General features: G+C 46.2%; 1 protein-coding gene across 4 annotated transcripts in view; it reads right to left on the reverse strand.

Annotated features, from left to right (window-relative positions):
• Positions 1-8988, reverse strand: part of CDK14 (cyclin-dependent kinase 14) — a 668333-nt gene that overhangs the window by 182605 nt on the left and 476740 nt on the right. The window lies entirely within an intron of this gene.

Consider the following 8988-nt stretch of genomic DNA (forward strand, 5'->3'; position numbering starts at 1 on the left):
AAGAACACTGGAGTGGGTTGCCATTTCCTTACTCCAATGCATGAAAGTGAAAAGTGAAAGTGAAGTCGCTCAGTCGTGTCTGACTCTTCGAGACCCCATGGACTGCAGCCCACCAGGCTCCTCCATCCGTGAGATTTTCCAGGCAAGAGTACTGGAGTGGGGTGCCATTGCCTTCTCCATCCATGGTCAACTACAAATTGGCATTTGCCAAGCTTCCCTGGTGGCTCAGATGGTAAAGAATCTACCTGCAATGTGGGACACCAGGGTTCAATCCCTGCATTGGGAACATCCCCTGGAGGAGGGCATGGCAACCCACTCCAGTATTCCTGCTTGGAGAATCCCATGGATGGAGGAGCCTGGAGCACTGTAGTCCATGGGGTCGGAAAGAGTCAGACACCACTGAACGACTAAGTATACAGCACAGCACAAGAGCACTGCCAGTGACTGAACAACAAGGGCGTCTGCCATCTGCCTCTGTGGAGACTGAACCCTGTGCTGTGGCTGTTGACCTTCAACACCCCTGAAGGAGTTCAGGGTGGAGTGAGGCACTCTGTGCTCCAGGGAATCTGCTGGGACAGGGCTTTAGACAGTTGGGTATTTTCAGGAACTGAATTCATAATCCCAATCCTTACATCTCTTCATATCTAGAAAAATCACTAAATCCCTTCATGGTGATGTCAGCTCCTGGTGACTGGCAGAAAACCTCTTGTACAGTAAGTGCTTGATTGCATTGAGCTCCCCCTTCACCAGAACCTCATATACTGACCTTCCCCCACTGCCTCCTTGGAGCGGTCTCTCAGAGCCATCAGAAGTGCTGCCTCCTGGGCTGGTTTTGTCCTCATTTTGTCCCAAATAAAACTTAACATGTGGCTCTCAAGTTGCGCATCCTTTTTAGTTGACCGTCTACTTTTCTGTCCCCACGTCCACTTAATAAATATTCACAACATGAAAGTTGAGAATGACGTTTTATTTGGTGGAATTTTTAGGACTTCAAGCCCAGGAGACAGCATCTCAAGTGAGCCTGAGAGGACTGCTCCAAGGAGACAAGCGGGTGCTGGGGGAAGAGTCAGGTTACGTAGAAGTTTTACAACAAAGGTCAGGGAGTCTGAACTTCAAAAGTTTTTGCTTTTTTGCAAATTAAAGAAAACCAAATATCCCAAGTTAAGGAATTTAGTGCTTTTCTCTGTATGCTGCTGCTGCTGCTAAGTCGCTTCAGTCGTGTCCGACTCTATGTGACCCTATAGACGGCAGCCCACCAGGCTCCGCTGTCCTTGGGATTCTCCAGGCAAGAACACTGGAGTGGGTTGCCATTTCTTTCTCCAATGCATGAAAGTGAAAAGTGAAAGTGAAGTCGCTCAGTCATATCTGACTCTTCGCAACCCCGTGGACTGTAGCCTACCAGGCTCCTCCATCCATGGGATTTTCCAGGCAAGAGTACTGGAGTGGGTTGCCATTGCCTTCTCCATTTCTCTGTATAGGAAGATACAAGAGTCTGGGCTCCCTGAAGTCATTCCTTTCATATGCATCTCAGCTATCTAGGGCCAGAATCCTGTGTTTTCACATCCTGAATTTCCTCAGGGCTCCCTGTAGGGAGTGGCTGCAGTCAGATGGATGCCAGAAGGCAAGTATTCCTTCCATCCTGAGTTCCCTCAGGGCTCACCAGCTCACCTTCCAAGGCGGCAGTAATTGCTGATGACTCTGACATCCTTGTTTACTGATATGGCAGGAAATACTACATTTCTCACCCACAGTGTTTGATTTGGTCAAAGTCATTAAAAGGCAGTTGCGGTTCATCTGTAACTGGGCATGCTCTTTTTGAATTTTGAGTTCCACCATCCATAGCTCTTACACTCAGTGATCATGGTAGATCGCTGATGGAGAGCAGTGAAGCTGAAAGGTTTAGGATCTCAGATTATGGAGACAGAACTGACCCCTTCAATCCCCTCCTTGCTAGCCATGGGACCTCACAGAGCTTCAATTTCCTGCTTTGTAAACCGGGGTGATAATGAAGGAGGAAACAGACAGAACAGGCTCTGTCTGGAAAGCAGGACTCCATCTTGGGCTGGACTGTGGACTTTTAGCTATATGCCCAGTATCTATGGAAATGACAACCAACTGGAAAACCAGGTCCCCAGAAGGAAGAGCCCCAGGGCTCCTACCTAGACTGTCTGTTGCCTAAAAGAATACCTTAATTATCTGTGTAACTGAATAGAATCATACATTCTATTATGCTTATTGGGGTATGATCACAGGCCGACCGATAACTGTCCACTGTTAACCACCTAGGCTTAAGGCATATGAATCATGGGTTAACTTTGATTATATCTTTCTTTTTCCTTTGTTCAGACTAGTTTCAGGGAATTTGGGGAGGTGGGTTTGGGAACGTACACTTAGGGTATATAAGGTTTTCACAAAAACTGGTTGGGGTCCTTAGCTAAGAGAAGACTCTGCTTGGACCCGCTGGTGTAATAAACTGCACTCCATTATCTGCAGCATTCTGAATGAGTTTGTTTCCCAGAACGCGTGACTACAACAATAACAGCAACTTCATCACCTGTGGCAGAACACGCCCTGGCATGCGGTAAGCACTACATAAGAATTAGATGTTAATCAAAGCACTCTTAGAAAACGGGTCAGGTCAAGGAGGTCTGGGCAATGGGGCAGAAACCAGCCCACCCACTTTTTCCATAGGGATCCCCTGATCTGGGGAGACAGTGCCAAATGTGTAACTCAAAACTATGATAGGCCAATATGGACAATCAAATGAGTTAGGAAGGGGAAGATATAAAGGCAGAAGCTGGCAAAACTGGAGATGTGGCAGACATCATGGGAGGAAATGATGCCTACTCACTTCATCTCTGGGGATTAGCAGGTCCTACTAGGAGGTAAGGAAACACAGAGTTCTGACTATTCATGCATTGACTTTCTAGGGGGTAAGGGCTGTGATGGGCTTCGCTGGTGGCTCAGATGGTAAAGAATTCACCTTCAATGTGGGAGAGCTGGGTTCAATGCCTGGGTTGGTGATATCCTCTGGAGGAGGGCATGGCAATTCACTCCAGCATTCTTGCCTGGAGAATCCCACGGACAGAGGAGCCTGGAGGGCTACAGTCCATGGGGTCGCAAAGAGTCAGACATGAATGAAGCGACTTAACATGCATGCATACAAAGGCTGTGATGGCAAAGGGGAGCTGCACTCACTGCTTCCTGCTCTGACGAATTAGGGTTAGATACAGGTATTCCATTCCTCTTGAAACACTGGGTTTGGGGGATCAGACAATACAATTCTTGCAAGCACTAATTAACACTAATATTCATAGGGACTAGATCTGATAAACAGAGTGCCTGATGAACTTTGGACAGAGGTTCGTGACATTGTACAGGAGACAGGAATCAAGACCATCACCAAGAAAAAGAAATGCAAAAAGTCAAATGGCTGTTTGGGGAGGCCTTACAACTAGCTGTGAAAAGAAGAGAAGTGAAAAGCAAAGGAGAAAAGGAAAGATTACACCCATTTGAATGCAGAGTTCCAAAGAATAGCAAGGAGAGATAAGAAAGCCTTCCTCAGCGATCAATGCAAAGAAATAGAGGGAAACAACAGAATGGGAAAGACTAGAGATCTCTTCAAGAAAATTAGAGATACCAAGGGAACATTTCATGCAAAGATGGGCTCAATAAAGGACAGAAATGGTATGGACCTAATAGAAGCAGAAGATGTTAAGAAGAGGTAGCAAGAATACACAGAAGAATGGTACAAAAAAGATCTTCATGACCCAGATAATCACGATGATGTGATCACTCATCTAGAGCCAGACATCCTGAAATGCAAAGTCAAGTGGTGCTTATGAAGCATCACTACAAACAAAGCTAGTGGAGGTGATGGAATTCCAGTTGAGCTCTTTCAAGTCCTAAAACATGATGCTGTGAAAGTGTTGCACTCAATATGTCAGCAAATCTGGAAAACTCAGCAGTGGCCACAGGACTAGAAAAAGGTTTTCATTCCAATCCCAAAGAACGGCAATGCCAAACAATGCTCAAACTACTGCACAATTGCACTCATCTCACACACTAGTAAAGTAATGATCAAAAGTCTCCAAGCCAGGCTTCAGCAATATGTGAACTGTGAACTTCCAGATGTTCAAGCTAGTTTTAGAAAAGGCAGAGAAACCAGAGACCAAATTCGAAAAAGCAAGAGGGTTCCAGAAAAAACATCTGTTTCTGTTTTATTGACTATGCCAAAGCCTTTGACTGTGTGGATCACAATAAACTGTGGAAAATTCTGAAAGAGATGGGAATACCAGACCACCTGACCTGCCTCTTGAGAAACCTGTATGCAGGTCAGGAAGCAACAGTTAGAACTGGACATGGAACAACAGACTGGTTCCAAATAGGAAAAGGAGTACATCAAGGCTGTATATTGTCATCCTGCTTATTTAACTTCTATGCAGAGTACGTCATGAGAAACGCTGGGCTGGAAGAAGCACAAGCTGGAATCAAGATTGCCGGGAGAAATATCAATAACCTCAGATATGCAGATGACACCACCCTTATGGCAAAAAGTGAAGAAGAACTAAAGAGCCTCTTGATGAAAGTGAAAGAGGAGAGTGAAAAAGTTGGCTTAAAGCTCAACATTCAGAAAACTAAGACCATGGCATCATGAAGTTCCATCACTTCACAGCAAATAGATGGGGAAACAGTGGAAATAGTGGCTGACTTTTTTGGGGGGGGCTCCCAAATCACTGCAGATGGTGATTGCAGCCATAAAATTAAAAGATACTTACTCCCTGGAAGGAAAGTTAAGACCAACCTAGATAGCGTATTAAAAAGCAGAGACATTACTTTGCCAACAAAGGTCCGTCTAGTCGAGGCTGTGGTTTTTCCAGTGGTCACGTATGGATGTGAGAGTTGGACTGTGAAGAAAGCTGAGTGCCAAAGAATTGATACTTTTGAACTGTGGTGTTGGAGAAGACTCTTGAGAGTTCCTTGGACTGCAAGGAGATCCAACCAGTCCATCCTAAAAGAGATCAGTCCTGAGTGTTCATTGGAAGGACTGATGTTGAAGCTCAAACTCCAATACTTTGACCACCTGATGTGAAGAGCTGACTCATTTGAAAAGACCCTGATGTTGGGAAAGATTGAGGGCAGGAGGAGAAGGGGACAACAGAGGATGAGATGGTTGGATGGCATCACCGACTCAATGGACATGAGTTTGAGCAAACTCCAGAGATAGCGAAGGACAGAGAACCCTGCAGCCCATCGGTTGCAGAGTTGGACATGACTTAGGGACTGAACAACAGTAACAACCAAGTCTTGTTAACAATGGCTAGTACAGCCAGAATGGGAAATTTGTTCTCTCACTTCTGATAAAGGTATAATTGATACCCTGACTGTACCTGCGTCTACAATGTTTATGTTACAAAGCTTTTTCACCGGCATTATCCTCATCCATAACCAGTGTTTCGTTTCAAAGTGATAATACCATGGTCATCTCACAAAAATCACCTGCAAAGAAAAAATACATTAGACTTTCTTTTTCAGTCATTAGAACATTGACTGGTGAGATTTAAAGTCACAAAAAAATATTCCCCTGTCTACAACTACTAGGCCATTTGCACAGGAGACGGAAAGTGGGCAAAGGAAAAGAAGAATTAGAAGTCAACGTTGCTTCTGCAGGAAACACTGCCCATGGCAAAGCACTGAAAATACAATATTCTCAGGCATCAATCATAAAGGCAAGACTGACAAGTTCAAGGACATCAGACCATATATAAGGACCACTGAAAACCCTTCAATGGCTCAAGCTCTACAACAGCAGCCAGCATATTACAGTGAAACTCGTGCCGTTGTTATTGTTCTTCAATTACTAAGTTGTGTCCAACAGTTTGTGGACCCACGGACTGCAGCATACTAGGCTCCTCTGTCCTTCACTATCTCTTGGATAAGTGAGAGTTTGCTTAGATTCATGTCCATTGAGTCAGTGATGCTATCCAACAATTTCATTCTCTGTGGCCCTCTTTTCCTTTTGCCTTCAATCTTTCCCAGCATCAGGGTCTTTTCCAGTGAATCAGCTCTTTGCGTCAGTTGGCCAAAGTATTGGAGCTTCAGTATTAGTCCTTCCAATGAATTTTCAGGGTTGATTTCCTCTAGGATTGACTGGTTTGTTCTCCTTGCTGTCCAGGGGACTCTGAAGAGTCTTCTCCAACACCACAGTTCAAAAGAATCAGTTCTTAGGTAGTCAGCCTTCTTTATGGTCCAACTCTCACATTTGTACTAAAGAGGAAAAGTTAAAATTTTACCTCCTTCTCCTTCTGCCTCTGTAATTCAGCTTGCTCCTTGCAAAGTCTAGATGACGTAGGTCTCAGAAGGTGGGGACTCACAATACTAGGAACTGGAGCCTATCTCACCAACCCTTGTCCTGCTCTTTGCAATCCCCCTAGCCCCTGCAAACCCACCTGCTTAATCATGCCTGTCTGGGTGAATGAGATCTCTGTAACCCCTTTGTTCAGGGCTCAGAGCTTGTAGTGTTAACTCATAATAAACCTGAGTTCTCCAATTCTCCTAGTGTGGTGCTTGGTTTCTGGAGTACTGGTTTCTGCAACATTTTTGGAGGCCCCAGTGATTCCAACCACACCTGCCCCTTGAGCCGGGCAGACTGGTGGCTCGGCTGGACCGGATCGGAGGAGCCAGGAGACGAACAAGGAGGCATGCCACCCGCTGGTATTCGCGTTCTCTTTCGGACCGGCGTTCTGACTCTCTGGATGGTCGAGCGCTGACTGGACTCATTAAAGGGATGGACCAACTCACCAGGAATGGCCACAGGATCAGGTAAAGCCCTGGGGCCAGTCCCTAGTCAGGAGGTCCTACCCCGATGGGTAGAAGAGGAGACGGATCACTTCCTTGGAGCTCTCAGGAAGGGAGCATCAGATAGGGAGACCTGGGGCCTCCGGAAAAGGGAGGTATCGTGACCTCTGAGTGGTTGTGTATGCGTGATTGCTGACTGAAGGAAGTGAAAGTGAGCTCCACAGTCCTCAGGCTATGGAGCCTGTAAGGGTCTAAAACCTGTGGTCCCGTGATGACCTCATAAGGCTGAAAGGCAGTACCAGCCTCTGGGGGATTTGATCCCTCCCTATGAGGCTGATCCGGGTCAGGGGTTTATACTGGCCTCCCAATGCTAAGAGGTGTCTTAAGTCCCCCTTGGGAGAGCGGCCAGGCAGACGAAAAATGAACGGGAATGAATGTGCAGCCTGATCCGCTTGTGCTTCAGGCTCCACTGTGTGGCTTCAGGGCCTTCATGGCTACAGAGTCCGAGTGGGCCCTAGCCTGCGGTTCCGTGGTGACCTCTGGGGGACCCAGAGAGACAGATCCGGATCAGAGGTTTACACTGATTCGCCAATGCTAAGAGGGATCTACATTCTCCCCAGGGACACGGCCAAGTGGGCACCTGAACGATCTCCTTCTTTGAGGGGGCACCCACCCTTGTCTGTCTTTGCACCACCGACTCAGGGTGGGAAACACAGGGAGGGAGAAATTAGTCAGTTCAGTTCAGTCGGTCATTCGTGTCCGACTCTTTGCGGCCCCATGAATCGCAGCACGCCAGGCCTCCCTGTCCATCATCACCTCCCGGAGTTCACTCAGACTCAGGTCCATCGAGTCAGTGATGCCATCCAGCCATCTCATCCTCTGTTGTCCCCTTCTCCTCTTGGCCCCAATCCCTCCCAGCATCAGAGTCTTTTCCAATGAGTCAACTCTTCGCATGAGGTGGCCAAAGTACTGGAGTTTCAGCTTTAGCATCATTCCTTCCAAAGAAATCCCAGGTCTGATCTCCTTCAGAATGGACTGGTTGGATCTCCTTGCAGTCCAAGGGACTCTCAAGAGTCTTCTCCAACACCACAGTTCAAAAGCATCCATTCTTCAGCGCTCAGCTTTCTTCACATTCCAACTCTCACATCCATACATGACCACAGGAAAAACCATAGCCTTGACTAGACAGACCTTTGTTGGCAAAGTAATGTCTCTGCTTTTGAATATGCTATCTAGGTTGGTCATAACTTTCCTTCCAAGGAGTAAGCGTCTTTTAATTTCATGGCTGCAGTCACCATCTGCAGTGATTTTGGAGCCCCAAAAAATAAAGTCTGACACTGTTTCCACTGTTTCCCCATCTATTTCCCATGAAGTGATGGGACCAGATGGCATGATATTCGTTTTCTGAATGTTGAGCTTTAAGCCAACTTTTTCACTCTCCTCCTTCACTTTCATCAAGAAGCTTTTGAGTTCCTCTTCACTTTCTGCCATAAGGGTGGTGTCATCTGCATATCTGAGTTTTTGATACTTCTCCTGGCAATCTTGATTCCAGCTTGTGCTTCTTCCAGCCCAGCGTTTCTCATGATGTACTCTGCATAGAAGTTAAATAAGCAGGATGACAATATACAGCCTTGATGTACTCCTTTTCCTATTTGGAACCAGTCTGTTGTTCCATGTCCAGTTCTAACTGTTGCTTCCTGACCTGCATATAGGTTTCTCAAGAGGCAGGTCAGGTGGTCTGGTATTCCCATCTCTTTCAGAATTTTCCACAGTTTATTGTGATCCACACAGTCAAAGGCTTTGGCATAGTCAATAAAGCAGAAATAGATGCTTTTCTGGAACTCTCTTGCATTTTCCAATGATCCAGTGGATGTTGGCAATTTGATTTCTGGTTCCTCTGCCTTTTCTAAAACCAGATGGAACATCTGGAAGTTCACAGTTCATGTATTGCTGAAGCCTGGCTTGGAGAATTTTGAGCATTACTTTACTAGCGTGTGAGATGAGTGCAATTGTGCGGTAGTTTGAGCATTCTTTGGCATTGCCTTTCTTTGGGATTGGAATGAAAACTGACCTTTTCCAGTCCTGTGGCCACTGCTGAGTTTTCCAAATTTGCTGGCATATTGAGTGCAGCACTTTCACAGCACCATCTTTCAGGATTTGAAATAGCTCAACTGGAATTCCATCACCTCC

The sequence above is a fragment of the Bison bison genome, unplaced genomic scaffold (genome assembly GCF_000754665.1).
Source record: "Bison bison bison isolate TAMUID 2011002044 unplaced genomic scaffold, Bison_UMD1.0 scf7180017864134, whole genome shotgun sequence".
NCBI lineage: Eukaryota > Metazoa > Chordata > Mammalia > Artiodactyla > Bovidae > Bison > Bison bison.